This window comes from Hevea brasiliensis, chromosome 9, assembly GCF_030052815.1.
Source record: "Hevea brasiliensis isolate MT/VB/25A 57/8 chromosome 9, ASM3005281v1, whole genome shotgun sequence".
Taxonomy (NCBI): Eukaryota; Viridiplantae; Streptophyta; class Magnoliopsida; order Malpighiales; family Euphorbiaceae; genus Hevea; species Hevea brasiliensis.
In genome coordinates, this window is record NC_079501.1 from 23135569 (window position 1) to 23158628 (window position 23060).

General features: G+C 32.1%; 1 long non-coding RNA gene across 1 annotated transcript; it reads left to right on the forward strand.

Annotated features, from left to right (window-relative positions):
- The first annotated feature begins 10902 nt into the window (after nt 1-10902).
- Nucleotides 10903-11867, forward strand: LOC131183391 (uncharacterized). The gene is made up of 2 exons (XR_009151492.1): nt 10903-11092; nt 11672-11867. It is a non-coding gene; the product is annotated as an uncharacterized LOC131183391 (long non-coding RNA).
- The last annotated feature ends 11193 nt before the right edge of the window (nt 11868-23060 follow it).

Here is a 23060-nt window from a genome sequence, read left to right on the forward strand (position 1 = left end):
GAACAAATTGACCAAATCCGAATTTTCTCAGTCTGACCTGTACAAAAATGACCAAATAAATAGTGTTTATTCATTTGGCCATAACTTGGGATAGTCAGGTCTAAATGACTTGAAATTTTACCAGTGGACAGCTGAGATATAGACCTAAAACTTTTATGAAGAATACAAACCCAAATTATGCCCTTAACTAAGTCATTTGGCCACCCAAAGTTGGTGACCTAAAACTGCCAGAACCATTTTGGTGCCCAAAAATTTGGGTTAAGTCCAATTCGGCAGTCATGATTCAAATGGCTATAACTTGAGCTACAAAATTCCAATTGGAGTGATCCAAAAAGGAGAATAAATTTAAGACAATAGGGAACATTTTCTATGAAGGAAGTTTTTCCAAATTCTAACAGAAAAATGACCAATGGAACAGTGCAACTTAAGATACCAAAACTGAAAATTTGCAAATTTGCCTAAAAGACTTAGAATTTGAGTAAACAACCAAAACTAACAAATTTAGTGACCAAAATGTGGTTTGTGGGTGAAGTTGGAATTCCCATACCCATTAAGCCTTAGAAAGTCAATAAATTAACTTGAATAGTATAGTGAATAGTAACCCCGAAACACAAAATTTAAAGAACGTCAAGTTTAGCACATTAGAGCTAGGTAAAAGTGAATTTAAATTTATTTTTGGATTTATGCTAAGTTATGATGCTGAAACACTGTGAAACTATATGTTTCAGTGGAAAAGAACACCGGGAAAGAACCCGAGGAATCGAGTGAAGGCCAAGAGGCGACTCGCTTAAGGTTTGTGCACAACCTCAACATGCTTTAAAATTTATTGACAAAGTGAATGAAATATGTATTTTACTTTTACTTTGAATTGTTGAAAGTTTATTTGTGTATATTTGAATTGGCAATGTTTAGTAAATTGTTAAGATAAGTTTTGAAACCACAGTGTTATGACCATATATTTGAACACCTCACTAGCATGACTAGTGGGGGTTATCAGTTTCGAATTTTGATTGCTTCTCTGACTGAAGTGTTGGGGTGTGTGCTAGTAGAAGAAGAAATTGAATGGATATCCATATATTTGAACTAGCTAGCCTTGTGATGTGACTTCTCCTTAGCCTCTGGCTATTGAGATTATATTTGTTTCGAATGGCATGATATAACTGTGGGTTTTATGAAATGTGTTTTGACACTTCGAAATGAATTTATTTGGATTAAAATCTCATAATTCATATTTTGTATTTAATTCTCATGTTCAGTCCAATTTTTGAATAAATGTGATTTAAATTTTGCATAAAGATTATTTTAGTATGTTGTGCACCACTGAGTCCTAGTATTCAGATGGTATTATTCTTTATCAGATATAGAGACTAGAAGAAGCGGAGTGAGTCTTGAGACAGAGGAGCTACACCTTTAAAGCTACCGAGTATAATTTATACCCTGACTGTAAATATTTATTTTGATGTATGTAATGCACGTAAATGTATGGACATGTAAAATTGGGCTTGAGCAGCTTGTATAAAGTTTGTAATAAATTTTAGTTTGGATTTTCCTAATATAAATTTTTAGTATGATGTATATAAATTGTTTTATCTTTAAAGAAATATGAATGGAAATATTTTATTTTAATTTGAATGAAATTGATTGATAGTATTTTGATGATTACTGAATTTTTGGAAATTGAGAAATGATGATCGTTGAATTTTGAAACTTGAGAAATTAGTTGGGATTGTTGTGGAGTTGTTAAAATTGTTGAGATAAATTATTAGAAGTGCTTTTTACAGGTATTTGAAAAACTATTTTCTCAAAATACAGATGGCACTCTGCCGAAATTTTTATAAAATTTACGGAAAAATAAAATGAGCAAAAAATTTTAACTAGTTAAACTTTGAATAAATGATTTTAATACCTATTAGAAAATGCTCACTACTTATAAAAGTAAGAAAATTGTTGTAAAATCCCTTGTAGGGTACTTAATGAGTTATCGGTAGGTGAAGTTTGGTAGTTCATTAGGTATTCTACGGGATCATGTTATGCCTTACAGAGGGGTAAGGTGTGACATTGCATCACTCAAAGGAGATGATCCTTTCGACTTAGCCTCTACTGCACCAACCAATTGACTAGCCTTTTCCAGATGATAACCTCCCTTTAACCTTCAAAGAAATTGTCCTCACGTTTGAGTCTCAAGGTCAGCAAACTAAAGCCAAACCCAAACAAAAAATATATATATATATATATATGGCAAACTAAGCTTAGGGAGAATGACGACCCACACTCGAATTGAAAGAGAACTTGAAAGGGCAGGGGAAGCCAACGCTGAATTCAAAACGCTCGATTTAATCCAAGAAATAAAAACACTCCATAAAGAGAAATTCCCTCTCTAGGAATCTAGAGAGAGGTATATATATCAATATGCTTTCCTAGTCTCTTTTTAGGTATATAAAAAAATTCTAAATTCATAATTAAACATCTACATATAAAAATAAATCAATAATTAATCATTAGGATTTAGATTTAGTATATCATGTCATTTATAAATAAATAAATTAATTAATTAATTAATAATTTCTTGTATTATTGTAATTTAATAAATTATATATTCATAATAAATTATATTAACATTAAAAAATTTATAAATTAATTTATAAATAATGAGATAAAATTTGACAACTGTCCTTGAATTTATCTAATTGTAACATTACAGTCCTTCAACTTAAAAATGTAACATAAAGCCTCATCAACTTTCAAATTTTACACAGTAAAATCCCTCTAACATTCAATTATCAGTTTTTTAGTTAAACGCTGACTTAGACAGTTCCAGCATGGAGTTTGTCAGTATTTCTCTTTTCTCTTTCAAGCCATGTGTAAATTGAATCATTTTACTCTTTATAGACAGAATAATTTTTTATGCATAAAGAGAATAATTTTATACTTTGTATAAGAGAGGACAGAGAAATGTTGACTAAGTGTCATGTGAGAGCTATTCACATCAGTTTCTAACTGAAAAATAAGCATTTGAAAGTCAGAGAGATTTTACTGTGCAAAATTTAAAAGTTTAGAGGGTTTTATGTTAAATTTTAAAATTGAAAAATTCTAATATTATAACTACATAAATTTAGGAACAATTGTTAAAATTTATCCATAATTAACGTGACAGATAATTTCTGTTTTTGTCGTGATTGACTGAAATTCCACTTAAACCTATCAAAATTAATAAGAAATAATAATTGTCCGGCCGTGATAATATATGCAAGGAAACTAATTTTCGAGGGATTTAATAATTCACTCATCATGGCTGCGCGCTGCTGCTTTTATATGTACGGAAACCAAATCTTTAAATGTCAATTTTAAAATCTATCGAGAATCTAATAAAGTTTATCATAGTGATGATCTGGCTAATGTGTTCGCACACCTGTCTTTATGCATAATTAGCGTAATTACTTACTTTGTAATGATTAACTATAAGAAACTTAATTGATTCTCTTCTAAATTTGATAATAAAAAATTAGAGATAAACCATGCAATGCAAGTTTCTTTTCTTGGTTAAAATATAAAAGAAAAGCAACCAAACAATGTAAAAGATTACCCAAATTTAGACGTACCAATCTCCTGTTGCTCTATTACTACTAGTGGCCGGCATCTCCTTTGAAGCAGGTAGCAGAACATAATCTGGTAGCTAGCTAGAGCTCTCCTGCAAACCTGATTTTGATCTCATAAGCTTCAACAGCAGATCTTTAAAGACGAGACAAAAGGGTAATTAAACATGCAACATCCTCCTCTCTAACAGCCATTTGCTTCCTACCATGCATGGAAAGATTTTATGATTATTTGTTGTATTTGATTTATATATATATATATTTGATTGTCTTTTTTCTGTAGAAAACTTGTAGTGATATTTAGATATGACATATTCTTGCACTGTATAAATGCAATCTTTAAACATTAATATATACAAATCACGAGCAATAATTGCTTCATCTGATAGTGTATATATTTGCAGCTGCTTCTAGCTAGAGATATGTGAATGTTAATCTGCACATGCTTTATGAGATCTACGGCCCACCATAAGTTTGAAGATATAGAGAGGAGAGATGGGATCGACACGCCTTGGAAATCTCAAAGTTGCTGTCATCTTCCACAGTTTCTTTCTTTCTTTCTTTCTTTCTTTCTTTCTCTAGTTTTCTACTACCAGCTCTTAAAAATAGTCCCCTCGCAGTCTGCCAATAATATGATTATTTAGGGATTAAATTCTAAACACTTGTCTCAAATTTTCAAAATGCTTTGATTAATTATAAGGGTTAATTAATCTTGATTTAAACGCTTGCTTTAATCCATGATAACAAAAGAGCAGTAAATAAAAAGCAAAATAATTAGGAAATTGAACAAAGAGAACAATTAATGGAGTCTCTCATTTTTTGTTGCTCTTTATAATATATATTCCAAAAGGACAGAAGTTTCTTTGCTCTTTCCTTTTAACTTGCCAATGTACTTAATTATTATTAATTATTATCGTCTTGTAAATATATTGTCTATTGGCTATTATTGGGTCACTGCTGGTTTTTCCAGAAAGAAAGTAATTCTTTGCTATAGTTAGCTAGGTTACAAATATCATGTACTTCACAATTTGCTTATTGAGGTCACCCAGAAGATGCCCTTCTATTGTATGAGCATGCATGGCTAATAATGCAAGCTATCACACGCATACTCAGTAAATGCATGCATGCTTCCTTTTTTGAATAGATAGGTTGACATGTATATTCACCATATTAATTTCATACATGCAATTTTTTTTTTATGAGCATGAGTTAATTACATGTACATACATATATGCATATTCTTGTGTAGACTTTGTCCATCATGAACTCACATATATCTTATACCTTAGGTCTATAATAAATCGAGTTTAGGTAAGAGAAACTCTAAACAAGAATTTCACCTCTCTATGTAACATTAACATGTGAAAAAACAGGTTTACTGGGGTGGGGCCTGACCTGTTGGCTAGCTCCTGCACTTCAGCTTCCTGGATTTAAATCTCTCCCTCCCTCTTGCTTATTTGGTCAAAAGAGAAATTCCATCTCATCCTGTGAGTGAAACCCATTATTAGAGATATAAAAAAAAAATATTAATTTTTGAGACTCCCATTATTAAAAAAAATAAGAAATCCAACTCTGTTTTTATTTATTAATTAAATATTTAGAATACAAAATAAAATAAATTTATATTTATTCACTATTCGAGTTTAGTAGCATTCGCAGTAAATTATATATAGATATAAAATTATTTTTAAGACACTCACTTATAAACTTAAACTTTAAAATTAAATAAATATTTTAACAAACTAGAAAAAAAAAAGTACACGATGTTTCACAAATAATTATATCATATTAATTGATGATGGGAAATATATATACATGTAGTTATGTGGAAGGCAACTTGTGTGTTGAATCTTGATGTTCCTTTCTCACTTTGAACGTAAGTGGAAGCTTCCTAGAGGATTCAGGAGGCAACTGTGCAGCTGCAAATGCATGATTATTAAATAATCCAAGAAAGGAACAGTGTTGTGGATCCAATCAGCTCTTTAAAAAGTAAATATGTAGAAAAAGATGTATCAAAGTGTTGGGTCCTCACAGAATAAATATATGTTTGCTTGTAATTGGTCAGGAAAGTGCATGTGTGCTAATGTACACTAGCTAGTGATAAGAATATTAATTATTATGAGAGCTAAGCTATAACACTGCTGCTAGGTAGCCAGCTCTCATACAGATTCTTGATATACTGTGCATTCTGTGACCACATTCCATTTCATAATGCGTTTTGATTTTTTTATATTGATTCCTGATGGATCTCACCAAACTTGTTGCTGCCCAGACTATACATCTGACTAGATGATTGGATGCTTGAGTTGCCAAAATAGAAGAAATTAAAGTAACAAATTAACTAATTTCAAGAAAAGATTCTTGTCCCAAATGATTCTTTTTGGATAGAATTTACTGGTGTATGACTTGACAGTGAGTGAAAGAAAAAGGAAAGAGCTAACTTCCCTATCATTTTCTTTCATTTCTTTTGCTTTTGTACTGTCCAATATAGAAAAATAAGCAAGTAATAAGGTGATTTCATTCTGGTGTTCGATGAACCATTGGGCCAGTAAATTTATGGTTGAGTGTGTATTAATTTTACGATTTATAATGATTTTCTTTTGATTATGTTGAGTCCATCATAATTTATGGCTAAAATCTATTCGTTTTATGCACAGCAAATTACCTTCCGTAAAAAATTGATTGATTTTATTTATTCTCCAGCTGCCTAAATGATATGGCCTACAAAATCTTCTCTCTTTGCTGATCATTTTCACAAGAAAAGTTACGTCAAAGAAAGAAAAGGAAAAAAAATAAAGAATGAAATGGAGTAAAAAGGAAGCAATAATTTTCAAAAGGAAATAGTTGTTGTCTAATCATGGCCAACAGCAGCACAAACGTGAGGCACGTCTCATTTAAAAGTGATTGCTCTTCCCATACAGAACAACGATAAAGCCAAGCTAACTTGGGATTTGCTTCCAAGCCTTTTATTATTATTTATTAATATTCTCTCTAATACTTTGGAGTCTTCTGCTCCAAAAATTAATTAATTTAAAGTTTAAGTTTATAAATAATAATAATTTTAATTTTATATCTCTAATATAATACTTATAAGTTATTTTATATTAAAAAATTTAATTAATAAATAATTTATATTTTATAAATAATATAATTATAATTGTGTATATGAAATAGAAATGATAATAGGTCTAGTGTTTTGTAATATTCAATTCATTCAATTCTTTTGAAACATGTTTGAATATTACATATATTATTGTGTTTAGATGGTTTGAGTTTAAAAAATTATATTTATGCTGAATTTTGATAAGTTCAGATTTTATGTATAAATAATTAATTAAATATAAAATATTTATTTTTTCTAATATAATTTTATATATTATATTTTAAATATTTTACAGAATTATTCCAAATGCGGATAAACTAAGTCATATCAAATAATGGAATTACTATTTTCTTTTCTTTTTATGGGAATTACATCACATTTCTTTCTTTCTTATCTTCCTCCTTTTTTTTCCCCTTGAAAACTTAGTAATAGCATAAACTAGAGATATAGCTATCAAAATATGTAGCCACAAATGAAAAACTCGTTAACAGTGCCATATCTAGTAGTAACTCAAGCAGAGGATTGGCTACGTATAGGAGACACAGAGAGAGAGAGAGAGAGAGAGACGGAGAGAGAACGCATAGAATCACTCCTGTTAGTTTACTCATACTCGTAGCTAATTTCAAACTTCTTTTAAATTATAAATTAAATACAAATATTATCCTCAATCTTTGGAGCAAGCCCGAGTCGAATATAACCTCCCAGGGAAGCCTGATTCGAGTCCATGACCGCGTCCTACATGAAACAATGGCGTTCTTTCAGGAGGATGAATTCTAAAAGCACACAAGTGAACCAGGCTGGGAGTTGCTTTGAACTTTGTGATATTTCTGCTTGTGCTAAATAGTTTGTCTACAAGGACAGGATGCTAGCTGAGGTTACTTTATCCAGCAGTTCCGTAGACTTCTTGTCTTGTTCTTGTGGGGTTTTTTTCATCGACAGGTTGCAGTAGTTCAGCAAATAGATGTATGGGGTGAATCTAGGAATGCTCATTCCTGTTAATAACACCCTAATTATATATACAAGAATTTCAAAACTCCACTTTATTAAGTTATGTGAAGAAATGAAGGCACGAAATAATGTACTGATGCAATATTATAAAGTGGGGTTGTGAAGTAGTGCCACGTTCAAAAATTAGGATCATGACCCTGCCCTACTCTAGTACTGAATTTTAATTTTGTCAACAAATTAATTAGATATATACTTCCAAAATCATATTGATCACAAAAAAATATGACATGTGTCTCACACGCAGCATCATCGTAAATGTTAACCTAACAATGATATTGCTCTACGACATGTGAAATTTGAAAATAAATAAGAAAGTAATAATAACAAAAGAGCTTTTCACCATCAATCACACACACTTAGGACCCACTAATTTGGATTATAGGAGGTAAAAAATTAAAAAAAAAAAGGACAAGAAATAATCTTCTCAATAATTCAACAAAAGTGGGGTCCTATTGTACAAGAGTGCTGTCATTGTCTATAAATCCTGCTCTACTTATCCTACTGAAATGAACCCCAAGGATGAGAGTAAAATTGAAGCCATAGATCAAAGCCAAAGGTAGCGAAAAGAAATTATTGCCTATTTTCCAAGCATTGGTAATGTCCTGTAGAACATCAATCTTAATTAGGCTGCATTCTAATTGCATCCCAAAAAGTAAAATAGCACATTTTGCCAAGTTATTTCTACTCTAGTATTTTGATTGGAAATTCAATCCTACATTTCTGATGTAACATATTTGCTTATGTTTAAGAATTTCTCTTAACAATGATGACTCTATTGATATAAATATGCTATCAACTTTAAGATATGATAGAAAAAGAAATAAAATATTGAATTTGGAACTTATGGAAATACTCATGAATTGCATACTTTTGAACAGCTAAGAAAATCAAATGAATTTGCACCTGATGGGTGTGATTGCCAATTGCCAGCAGTTGCTACAAAAAGCCTTAGGAGGTGGTAATTTCCCATTGTTTTCGAGAGGCAAATTTCGTGGCAGACAAGCTTGCAAATCTTGCTGTCACAATCTGATTTCTGGATCGAATTGACACTAGTACTTGGGTCAGTATAAGGCCTCCGAAACTCATAGTAAACCTAATTTTTTCTAGCCTAACTATAAAGCCCATTAATGTAGTCCAAATTTAAATTTAAGAAAATAAACAGATAGAGTCCAACCATAAATTGGATTATTCAATGGAGAACATTAACTTACCTGACCTGTAAACACAAAAATCAAAATCTGGAGAGTTTAACTCACCCTCACAATCCTCAAACAGATAAATAAATATTTGGGAGCTTAGCTCTCTCCATCCACAGTAATAAAATTCCAATCATACAAGCTATCCAACACGACTAAGTTTACAACTCCAGAAAATTAAGTTATTACAACTAAAAATAAAAATAATATGCTATTGGTACATACGGAGTTCTAAAATTGAAACAAGGATAATAAAAATACAGCTAAGCTTTTATGCTTGAACTTGCAAGAAAGAAAACATGTTATTCTTAATAAGTTCATTTGTCACTTGAGAAAAAATAGTTGAACAAAGATGAGTGTTCAACTCATAGAGCAAGATACTGATTTTAAATACAATTTCTATAAATACCTAAACCTAATGCATTCCTATGTATGAAATGCAACATACTCACATAATTTCAAATAAGTCAAATAGTATTCGCATAAAAGATAATTTAGAATACTCATACACCTGTGTGTCACATAGCATAATATATATATATATATATATATATATATATATATATATATATATATATATATGAGAGCTAATATCTTATACAGCTCTTTTAATTCCAATATCTGTCAGCGATGTCAACTCAAATCGGACTTTTTTTAATAATCCAAATACGAGGGTCAGCGAGATTCACTCAAAGCCATACTCACCCTGTAACATCCAGAAAAAAAAAAAAATTGAATGATGGGATTGGCGTGTGACAGTGGGTTTCCCACTGTCATAACAGCCTTTTTAATTAAAAAAAAAAAAAAAACTTCAAAAATCGGGAGGAGGAACCCCTCCCCCCCCAAACCTCTCTTCTCTCCTCTCCTTCCCTTTCTTCTTCTTCTTCCTTTCTCCGGTGACCGGCCGGCGACGTCCCAAGCAGCTCCCCACCGGCCGGCGACCCTCCGGCGACCACCAGGACCACGAGCGGCGGCAGAGAGGGAGAAGAGAGAAAAAATGCCGCCTGATGGGCGCGGCTTTCCGTAGCGATTCGGCTTCATCCGACTTCGATCGAGGCGATTCGGTGGCGTTGGAAAGCTTGTTCGAGCTTTCTTTTGACACCAATTTGCAGCAAATGGAGGTCGGATGAGTGAGATATGGAGGAGAGAAGTTTGGGTTTTTCGAGCTTTTTAAATCGGATCTCTGACGATCCGACCGTTGGATCGACGATCCGAGACCACCTATGGACTGAGGAAGAGGAGAGGAACATGGTGGTATGATCAGATTTGGCAAATGTCGCCGTGGCGTCACACCGTCTTGCGGTGGTGCCATGTGGCTCCGGAGCTATGGAGATGGTTCAACTTCGAGGCTTCCTCATAAATTTTTGGAATTTTTGAGACACAGATAAACTTAGTAAGACAATTTCTATTATTTCTCTCATCATGAGCATAAATACAGTGTTTATTAAACAGGAAAAATTGGAGAAAAATTATAAGAAAAATATATGATGAAAGTAAAATTATTTGGAGATATTCTATGGTGTTTGTTGAATTTTTGAGTGATTGTAGAATATTTTTGAAAAATATAGATAGATTTTAGTTAGATTTTTAGCATATGGGCATATAAGATTATTTGAAATTAAGATAATTAAATTTTATATAATTGGTTGAAGCTTGAGGATGGAAGTTTAAATATGTAAATATTTAATTGGGTTGAATTAAGAATACGTTAGATGTTGGAAACTTATGGAATCGAGTAAAATTCTTGAATAAAATATTCATGGGTGATTAGAAAATTACAATTCATTTTGCAATAGCCTTATAATATTATTAAGGACCGCGGGGCAAAATTTTAGAATTTTTAGAGCTTGTTTGAGTGGATTTTTGAAAAATGTCAATTATAGGGACTAAAACGTAATTTTTAAAATTTTGAGTATTATCTGATTTGGAGGGCCCAGGAGGAGCCATGTGATATTGATGAGATGTGATTGTGAAAATTAAGAATCTAGAAGTATTATTTGAGCCTTTTTGCAGGTTGGGTAGGTCCCAGGTATAGGGGAAACTCTGCCGAATTTCCGGCATGAATTAGGCTGTCTATTGCCTCTTTAGAGTTTTATCTTAACTTAGTACTAATAAATTTATAATTTAATTATTAGGTGATCGAGGTCAGCTATTTTTCTGCATCCAGCAGCCACAATAGTCATCGGTGTACTGTGAGTAAAATATTAATTTTAATTGTAATTTCGATATTATTATATGTTCAAGCATGCCCACGCATCACTTATATGCATATATTTATGTAGTTAAACTCTAGGCACAATTTATTGTTGCATTCATATCTGGCAATGTGCCATGGATGTTGTTGTGGTAATTTGGAGCAGTGTGCGTGCGTTGGCGTGCGTGTGATGTGGTGTGGACTATGGATAGGACGGGTAGTCACGGCTTGAGATCTTCACTGGGACCCGATCCTTCGGGGGGTAGTCACGGCTTGAGTTCTTCGCTGGGACCCCCGATTTGGTTATTAAGTGAAAGTCCGAGCTGAGTTCTTCGCTGGCACAGTTGGAATTAAGAGAGCTGTATAGGGGATCAGCTCCCATATATATTATGATTGACATTACTGGGTGTGTGAGTGCTCCAAATTACCTTTTTGCTATTATGATGTGAAAATATTGTTGCTGTTGAATTTCACTCCACAGGTTGCATTAGTTCTAGATAGTTATAGAGATTATGGTTAAAATTGATATTTTACTCTCTGAGTCGAACGCTCACTCCTGTTCACCATATTTTTCCAGGCTACAGGAGGAGACATTTTTCAGAATAACCTGTCCCTTTCCTCTCAGGTTATGAAAAGATTACTTAATTGTATTATTATTCTCTAAATTTGTAATTTAGGACTCTGCATATGCTAGTAGTAGCATTAAGCCTGTCAGGGACTGTATGAATTCAAGTTTTCATATTAATAAATGAAAAGAAAAAAAAATTTTATGAGTTTTAAATGGTTATAAATGAGGTAATAGGGTTGAGCTGGGCTCCCCTAATTTTTGTTTCTGATAATTTCTGGGCTAAGATGGCTCGAAATAAAATTATAACAGTTTAATTTAAAATTATTTTATATGCATATTGGGCCTAAATTGTGGGCTTGGTTATGGATTTGAGAACAGTAAGGCTTACTACGGGCCTCGGGGGCTTTATGCCGGCCCAGGTCCTAGTGCCGGTCCGGCCCATAGGTTGGGTCGTGACAAAGTTGGTATCAGAGCTTAGGCTCTAGATTCATGAGAAATAAAATACTTGGGAGTGAAAAAGGAGTCTTGTTAGGATGTTACATGCGGAGTATAGGATTCTGTTTCGTCTTTTTCTGTAATTCTTTGTTTCTAGATTCTGCGTTATACCTCGGGAAATATAAAATGCTTTAATTAGTGTCTTGATTTTCGTGGAGTACATAGAAAGGTGAAATAGAGTTAGCAGACATGTTGAGGTCTATCATGAGGATACGTACTCCAAGAAACATTATATTTCTGTCAGTATGGGTTTAAATGGTGTGCCCATTTCGTGCAAGGCACGTGTACATAAAGGTGAGTCTTGAAAGTACAGTTGCCCTAGATAAGGATGAGGATACCACTGCTGGTAGTCATCAGTGGATGACCCAGTCAGAATAAGTTTATGATAATAGAAGATTCAAGAGAGATAAGAGATTAAGAGACCTAGTCTGTCAAGACGTATCGTAGTAACTATACAATGTTCTCGATGTCTGCTCTGTAAGCTGCAGATTACAGTACCGACATGAGATTATTGTGTAGAGCTGCGTGCATCCCCATGGTGCTCCATAATGAGGGTGTTTGCGGATGGCTTCTGTTTTGGTACAGTAATACCAGAACAGAGTTCTATATCTGCAGAGAAGTTGGGAACTCCTGGTTAAGAGTCTAGAGTTAGAATATTGAAAGGTCACAGTGGGATGATAACTAGAGTCAGTGACTCAGTTACCCTAACATGAGCTAGAGTTACATCAAGAGTTGCCATCAGACCAGAGGTTTCGGACTAGTTGCAAAGTAAAGGTGACACCTATGGAGTGGGACCATCTAATCTTCGGTATGGAATTTTGGATGATTTTTGTAGTATGACAAACATTTTGCTTAGAGCTTAGTGAGCATAGTATACCTTGTGTGTATCAGTAAGGAATAAAGTACAACCCTACTACCTAGAGAAGGTCGAAATTATGAATGGATGATTTACAGAGCTATGATATGATAAAGGAGACATTAAATTGACATGGTTTTGGGCAAGGTGGTAAATGTAGTTACTTTGTTGCAGCAAGTTAGGGTATAGTCCTATCTTTTCATACGGGATCGAAAGTTATTACTAATAATGGTGACCAACAAAATAGTACCCCAGATAGGACTGTAGGGTGTAGTAGAGAGTAGTTGGCTAGGGTATCCTGCAGAGGATACAAGTTTCATTATAGGAATCATATATAATCAGATCACGATGGATGTAAATCCTTTGAATTGGATGACGGGTTTGGGTGCCCGGAATCTTAAGTTTTGGCTAATTGAGTAAACATGAAAAATAATAATAATAATAATAATAATAATAATAATAATAATAATAATAATAATAATAATAATAATAATAATAATAATAGTAATAATAATAATAATAATAATAATAATAATAATAATAATAATAATTACTACAGAATCAGTTCTCGAGGTAGTAAGGGTATTATGTAAGCTAAAGGATAAGAATAGAGATCATACAATAAAAGTATGACTATAATTTCCTAAGTTCTTTTCTGACTTCATATTGTTCAAACAGTAGTATAATCTAATTATAATAGTGTTAAGAGTAATAAATTAGCGAAGATAAATCACAGAAGGCCAGTAGATAGAGAAAGTGTAGAGTAAAAATTTGGATAATTGATTACAGATGCAATATAATCTAAGTGCCAGTGGGAGTACTAGCTAGAGTGGTCAAAAGACCACACCTGAGTAGCACAGACATATGATAACGCGATAGAGACTCTGAAAGCTATAGTTAGCAAGTACAGATGTTATGTTAGGAAGAAGAATAGAACCAGGGATAGAATAGTCAAGTTCTATTTTGGGTAAGACAAAGGAAATAAATGAAAGGACAACCTAAAGAGCGCATAATAAAAGGAACAAAGTTAAGATATAGGATAGGCTAAGTATTATTCTTGACAAGGAGAATGACAAGGATGGAAAACCCAAAATGGGACCACATTAGTGAGAACAGTGATTGAGGTATGGAATACAATAATAATGAGTAAATGTTAGAAGGTGTGCGATGGTATTGCGGACTACCTAAATAGGTAGAGAAAGAGAAGTTAGTAAGCAGTAAGTTGAATAAAAGTCAGTCTAAGGGATCAAATAGGTATGATGAGTGGAAAGAATTATAGATAATGACACATAGGCTTTAGGTTAGACTTTTGAGATATTGAGAAGGTAGTTAGAGGTTCATTATGAATGTCAAGGATGAAAAACCCAAAATGGGACCACATTAGTGAGAACAGTGATTGAGGTATGGAATACAATAATAATGAGTAAATGTTAGAAGGTGTGCGATGGTATTACGGACCACATTAGAGAATGACAAGGATGGAAAACCCAAAATGGGACCACATTAGTGAGAACAGTGATTGAGGTATGGAATACAATAATAATGAGTAAATGTTAGAAGGTGTGCGATGGTATTGCGGACTACCTAAATAGGTAGAGAAAGAGAAGTTAGTAAGCAGTAAGTTGAATAAAAGTCAGTCTAAGGGATCAAATAGGTATGATGAGTGGAAAGAATTATAGATAATGACACATAGGCTTTAGGTTAGACTTTTGAGATATTGAGAAGGTAGTTAGAGATTCATTATGAATGTCAAGGATGGAAAACCCAAAATGGGACCACATTAGTGAGAACAGTGATTGAGGTATGGAATACAATAATAATGAGTAAATGTTAGAAGGTGTGCGATGGTATTGCGGACCACATTAGAGAATGACAATGATGGAAAACCCAAAATGGGACCACATTAGTGAGAACAGTGATTGAGGTATGGAATACAATAATAATGAGTAAATGTTAGAAGGTGTGCGATGGTATTGCGGACTACCTAAATAGGTAGAGAAAGAGAAGTTAGTAAGCAGTAAGTTGAATAAAAGTCAGTCTAAGGGATCAAATAGGTATGATGAGTGGAAAGAATTATAGATAATGACACATAGGCTTTAGGTTAGACTTTTGAGATATTGAGAAGGTAGTTAGAGGTTCATTATGAATGTCAGGCAAGCATTTTTAGTGTGACCAACAGAATCACTTTGCAGTGAAGCAATAACGACAGAACAACAGTAGCGGTAGAACGAGAAGTGACAAGTCTGGGTGGTTATAAATCACTAGAAAGTTCAAGGATCAAATTAATGACCATAGATAAGGGTGGAATTAGTGTTGGAAGAATCTATTAGTAAGAGAAATCTTTCAGGAATCAACAAAAGTTAAGGGCATAATATAAACGATGTTAGATATGAATCATAGGTCGAGTATAAGTAAAATTAATAAATTATAAAACATTATGTCAGGAAGGACAATAGTACGATAAAGGGTTCATACAGATGATATCTTATAGGTAAAGGACAATTATGCTAGGAGATGATGAAATTTGAAAAGAGAGACCAAGAAACATAGGTTAAACGTTGTTATATGGACAATTGGGCGCAATTGAATATAAGAGGATATTTTTCTTTCTTTTCAAGTTTAGCTTGTGCTTTTGGTTCTAGAAGGTTATATAAGGAACAGAGACTGAGTCAAGGAGACCGAGTTATTTGAGAGTTTGGTAGGCACCAATTCATATACAATTTCCTGATATGAAAATGACAGTAAGTGCATACCTAGTGTTAAGTATGAAAGGACGATCAGAGTAATGATTGTGCTTGTTCTAATAATCTTCTTTTCCTTATCTCTTGTTTATTCGAAAATTCGAGGACGAATTTTTCTTAAGGGGGGAAGAATGTAACATCCAGAAAAAAAAAAAAAATTGAATGATGGGATTGGCGTGTGACAGTGGGTTTCCCACTGTCACAGCAGCCTTTTTAATTAAAAAAAAAAAAAAAAAACTTCAAAAATCGGGAGGAGGAACCCCTCCCCCCCCGAACCTCTCTTCTCTCCTCTCCTTCCCTTTCTTCTTCTTCTTCCTTTCTCCGGTGACCGGCCGGCGACGTCCCAAGCAACTCCCCACCAGTCGGCGACCCTCCGGCGACCACCAGGACCACCAGAAACGGCAGCAAGAGAGGGAGAAGAGAGAGAAAACGCGCGCACAGTGGGCAGCGACTTTCCAGCGCGATTCCGGCTTCATCCGACGTCCGATCGAGGCGATTCCGGTGGCGTTGGAAAGCTTGTTCCGAGAGCTTTCTTTTGACACCAATTTTGCAGCAAATGGAGGTCGGATGAGTGAGATATGGAGGAGAGAAGTTTCGGGTTTTTCGAGTTTTTTCGTCAGATCTACGACGATCCGACCGTTGGATCGACGATCCGAGACCACCTATGGACTGAGGAAGAGGAGAGGAACATGGTGGTATGATCAGATTCGGCAAATGTCGCCGGAGACCGGCGGCCGGCCACCGTACTCGGTGGTGCCGGCAGTGGCTCCGATGAGCTATGGAGATGATTCAACTTCCAGAGGCTTCCTCATAAATTTTTGGAATTTTTGAGACACAGATAAGCTTCGGGTAAGACAATTTCTATTATTTCTCTGTCTGCGGAGCATAAATACAGTGTTTCTTAAACAGGAAAAATTGGAGAAAAATTATAAGAAAAATATATGATGAAAGTAAAATTATTTGGAGATATTCTATGGTGTTTGTTGAATTTTTGAGTGATTGTAGAATATTTTTGAAAAATATAGATAGATTTTAGTTAGATTTTTAGCATATGGGCATATAAGATTATTTGAAATTAAGATAATTAAATTTTATATAATTGGTTGAAGCTTGAGGATGGAAGTTTAAATATGTAAATATTTAATTGGGTTGAATTAAGAATACGTTAGATGTTGGAAACTTATGGAATCGAGTAAAATTCTTGAATAAAATATTCATGGGTGATTAGAAAATTACAATTCATTTTGCAATAGCCTTATAATATTATTAAGGACCGCGGGGCAAAATTTTAGAATTTTTAGAGCTTGTTTGAGTGGATTTTTGAAAAATGTCAATTATAGGGACTAAAACGTAATTTTTAAGATTTTGAGTATTATCTGATTTGGAGGGCCCAGGAGGGGCCATGTGATATTGATGAGATGTGATTGTGAAAATTGAGAATCTAGAAGTGTTATTTGAGCCTTTTTGCAGGTTGGGTAGGTCCCAGGTATAGGGGAAACTCTGCCGAATTTCCGGCATGAATTAGGCTGTCTATTGCCTCTTTAGAGTTTTATCTTAACTTAGTACTAATAAATTTATAATTTAATTATTAGATGATCGAGGTCAGCTATTTTTCTGCATCCAGTAGCTACAATAATCATCGGTGTACTGTGAGTAAAATATTAATTTTAATTGTAATTTCGATATTATTATATGTTCAAGCATGCCCACACATCACTTATATGCATATATTTATGTAGTTAAACTCTAGGCACGATTTATGTTGCATTCATATCTGGCAATGTGCCATGGATGTTGTTGTGGTAATTTAGAGCAGTGTGCGTGCGTTGGCGTGCGTGTGATGTGGTGTGGACTATGGATAGGACGGGTAGTCACGGCTTGAGATCTTCGCTGGGACCCGATCCTTCGGGGGGTAGTCACGGCTTGAGTTCTTCGCTGGGACCCTCGATTTGGTTATTAAGTGGAAGTCCGAGCTGAGTTCTTCGCTGGCACAGTTGGAATTAAGAGAGCTGTATAGGGGATCAACTCCCATATATATTATGATTGACATTACTGGGTGTGTGAGTGCTCCAAATTACCTTTTTGCTGTTATGATGTGAAAATATTATTGCTGTTGAATTTCACTCCACAGGTTGCATTAGTTCTAGATAGTTATAGAGATTATGGTTAAAATTGATATTTTACTCTCTGAGTCGAACGCTCACTCCTGTTCACCATATTTTTCCAGGCTACAGGAGGAGACATTTTTCAGAATAACCTGTCCCTTTCCTCTCAGGTTATGAAAAGATTACTTAATTGTATTATTATTCTCTAAATTTGTAATTTAGGACTCCGCATGTGCTAGTAGTAGCATTAAGCACATCGAGGATCAGTATGAATTCAAGTTTTCATATTAATAAATGAAAAAAAAAAATTTATGAGTTTTAAATGGTTATAAATGAGGTACTTGAGGTTGAGTAGGCTCCCTAATTTTTGTTTCTGATAATTTCTGAGCTAAGATGGCTCGAAATAAAATTATAACAGTTTAATTTAAAATTATTTTATATGCATATTGGGCCTAAATTGTGGGCTTGGTTATGGATTTGAGAACAGTAAGGCTTACTACGGGCCTCGGGGGCTTTATGCCGGCTCAGGTCCTAGTGCCGGTCCGGCCCATAGGTTGGGTCGTGACACACCCCGACTTATTCATATATAAAGATTGGGTCCTAGCGAGTCAAGCTCCAGGCACGACAACTCATCCTATCCATATCTATACCCACACTACACGCACGCCAACACACACAGAGCTCCAAATTACTTTAAGGTGATATCTACAACCAAGTTCATCAATAAAATATATAATACAAGAGCATACCTAGCATTTAACTATTAATATATATATTTATAAGTGAACGCATGAGCATACCTTGAATATAATTTAGTAATATTGAAGTTATAAATAAAATCAATATTTATTCACAGATCATTCAAATGTCACTGAGCAACTGAGAGGATGACGAAAGTCAATTTTGATCACCTAAACAATTATATTCAAGAAATTTATCAATAATGAATCAAACAAATATTGATAAATTATTGCCTATTTTCCAAGCATTGGAAACGTCCTGTAGAACATCAGCCTTAATTAGGCTGCATTCTAATTGCATCCCAAAAGGTTAAAAAAAAAGCATTTTAATAAGTTATTTCTACTCTAGTATTTTGATTGGAAATTCAATTCTTCATTTCTGATGTAACATATTTGCTCACGCTTAAGAATTTCTTTCAACAATAATGACACTAAAAGTCAAAATTTCTGATATAAATATGCTACCAACTTCCAAATATGATAAAAAAGAAATAAAATATTGAATTTGGAACTTATGGAAATACTCATGAATTGCGTACTATTGAACAGCTAAGAAAAAATGAATTTGCATCAGATAAGTGTGATTGCCAATTGCCAGCAGTTCCTACAAAAAGCCTTAGGAGGTGGTAATTTTCCATTGTTTTCGAAAGGCAAATTTTGTGGCATACAAGCTTGCGAATCTTGCGGTCTACAGCCATGGAAGGTTACAGGTTCATAAAGCTCCTCACAGTGAGGTTGTTGGGTTGCTAAGAATTTTAAATACAAAAAATTCTTATTTAAATTCAGTTTATCATAATTTTAAAATATAAATATATGAAATTCATATATTTAATAAGTAAATTTTATGATATATCTTGTATATTTGATTTATACCGAACTGAATTTAAATAAAAAAAAATTCTTTAAATATATTTAATTTAAATTAACATGACATTAAATGAAAAAAAAATTGAAAATATTAATTTTAAATTTACACATTTATAATACGTATTTAAAAAAAAAGAAAATAAAGAAAATGGAGATAAAATGAAGGTATCATAATTTTACAATGGGAGAGGATCTTGATATTGCTGATTTTAGGAAGAGGACAAGGAAAATAATAGAGGTAGAGGGGAAGAATTGAATAATTTATCTGTTACAAAATTAAGATTTTGAGACAGTTATATAATTAAGAAGCTAATACCCATAATATCGTGACTTCCTTACCACATCATCATTAATTTGACAGCATCAAAATTTTGTGGATCTCTCTTTTCTTTTTTAATTTTAATTCTAGAAATAAATATTAAAATACTTTATTGAATAATAAAATATTCAATTAAATAAAATTGTTTATCCAAAAATTACATTTATAAAGGAAAAATTTGCATTCGAAACATAAAAATTTTAATCAATCTTTTAAAAATGTATAATACAGAATGATTTTAAATTTAAATTCTCCTAGTTAATTATTTATTTTAAAATTTATTATTTTTAAATAAAAATTAAGGTCTCAAATTTATTTTCTAATTAAAATTAATAATTAATATGAATTAATGTACACAATGAATTGCATCGACCCATGTGAGGAATAAGTCATTTAGGTAAAATTCACTCTTAAAATTCATTTTATAATGGGAGAATGCTTAAAAACTTATTAATCTTTAACTAAAGTCATTCCTTATATATCGTAATAATTATATATAAAAAAAATTATCTATTATTTAATTTATTAATTATATTGGTTGAATCTCATTTAAATAATAACAAAAAAATCTTTAATAAAGTATTTTTTTTTGTGAAAAAATGTCTCATATATATATATGCATGCGGGCTTAAGGATTAGAAGAGAGAATACACCGAAGAATATACTAATGTCGTCTGTGCAACGAACATATTTTAGAATATGGATATATAAATATATAAAATCATTATTGGTAAGGGACAAGATACCATTCATCCGTATCCCTTTGTCTTTCATTTGCTTGTATTAAATTATTTGTTTATTTATTCTCTTGTAGTTCAATTATTATTGAAACCTAATTTTAAACAATTCATAATTAAAATTCGAATAAGGATCAATTTGTTCCTTATATTTATTAGGATGTTTAATTTAATATATTTTTAACTTTTGATCTAATTTAATCCATAAATTTTGATTTATATTCAAATTAGCTCGATTAACTATTATGTGTCATTTTTTAATATTTAATTATTTTTTTATATTAAAATATTACTTTTTATATTGTGTAATTATTTAAATAAAAAATAAAAATATTATTTTTATTATTCAATATTATTAATTAAACTGAAAATATAAAAAATATCTTTATATTTTCATATAATTAATTAAAATAAAAAATTATTACTATAACTAATTTTAATTATTTAAATGAGAAAATATGATTTTTGTATTTCATGCTTTTAATTTAACAATAGAAAATTATAATTAAATAAAACTAAAAATATTATTTTTTTTATATTATTAATTAATATTAAAAAAGTAAATATAAAAATAACTAATTATAATTAATTAAAATTAAAAATAATTAACTAAGTAATTAATATTAAAAGATAATTAATTTTAAAAATATTTAAAAACAATAATAATAACTCACGCGCTAAAGTGATAGTTGAGTTATACCTTTCTTAAATTTAGATTAAATTAAATATAAATTAAAATTTTAAATTAAATTAAATTAAATTAAAAATTAAAATTAAGTTAAATTAAACCTCTCAATAATTACGCGCGTGGGAAATTGGACTTTATTCCGCGTAGAAAATTGATTTTAGGGGAAGCGTAGGCCACTGGTGCACTCTTGTGCCAGCTGAATAGAGCTATCCTATTTTAAGAAACTAACAAAAAATAAGTTGGCCTATAAAGAGAGGACATCTCTACTCTCTCTCTCTCTCTATATATATATATATGAAAATTATTTGTTTTTATTTGTACAAATGTATAATTTTTATTGTGTTGTAGAAAAAACCTTGCTAGATATTTCTCCTAGAAATGGCAGAATTTAATTAATATCAAAGGATCAATCATGATGCGGTGTTATCACTCTTTGTGAAAATTTTTATTTATATGAGAAATATTATAAATTTAAAATAAATTTATATATTTAATAAATAAATTTTAAATTTATAATAAATCGAGTCTCATATATAAAAAATTGATCAATAATCTTTTTTAGCACATTATTTCTTCTTCCATGGTTAATTATTATCAATTGACAAGTCATATTTGCCCTAATTAAGTTGCATTGATTTCATCAAACACTAGGTTATGCCAACTTTGACATATTAATTAATTGCTTCTTTTTGATAAGTAAAAGATATTAATTAATTATTGTTTGTAATTATTTTGAAGCCTCACATTATTTTTAATTGACAGAAGTTGATTGATAATATATATATATATATAGGAACTAATCTCCAAAAGCCTCCATATAATTATTGAAATATAATGTCTAATTTTTTTATAAATATATATGATAATCTCCAAAAGCCTCCATATAATTATTGAAATATAATGTGTAATTTTTTTATAAATATATCCGATTAAAATTTAAATTTAAAATTTTAAAAATTCTGAAAACGATTCCATTATCATCAATGAGCTGAAACTCATTAATAAATGCAATGTCAATTTTTTAAACACTTTTTCCTAACATCTTTAGTATTATCCCAAGTAGAATTGAGAGAGGTATTGCTTAAAATATATAAAGTCATTGAATACACAAAATCAGTAGTTGTACTGCACTGAATATCCAGTCAGTACTGATTTTCATAGGATTAATTGATGGCTAATTACAGGCGAAGGTTGATTGAAAGAAGTTAGGTAGATAAATCTGAATATATGTAGTTTTAGTTAGAAAAATATCTTATCTTAATTTGCTATGCATAGATGTGATGATTTAACATTTGATATTGAATTAGAGTTTATTTAAACTGTTGGGTAATTTATTATTTTTCAATGAAGAAGACGTACGCTGCTAATTCTTTAGTGTAATTAAAGCTAGCTAATTGGAACACATACTTCCTCTCTTATATTAAGATGAGATGATAAACATATGTTAATGTATATTTACCAGAAGTATATCTTGTTTCCTTACGTTTCAAATTTACCAATTGTTTTGTTGCAAAATTTCTAGGAAGTGATAACAGAAAATCCCATGCAAGTGGAACACAGTGAAAGGGATATACTCTGAGTGTATATTTTTTCCATTTGCCTCTACTGGCGCTGCTGTAACTCAAGCAATTGTCTAACATACAGGAGGCTTAGAGTTGGTAAGTAGTGGTCCAAACAGCAGTGACATGAAGGTGCATGGTGGACCCAGCGCCGTGGTTCACCAGACATACATCAACCCCACCACCGCATCTTTCGCATTCCATTGGCCCTTCACCTCTTGCAACTCTTCATGTGCTACGTGACAGACTTCTTTCCATTATAATGCCTCCAAAATCATCTCCCCTCTCCCC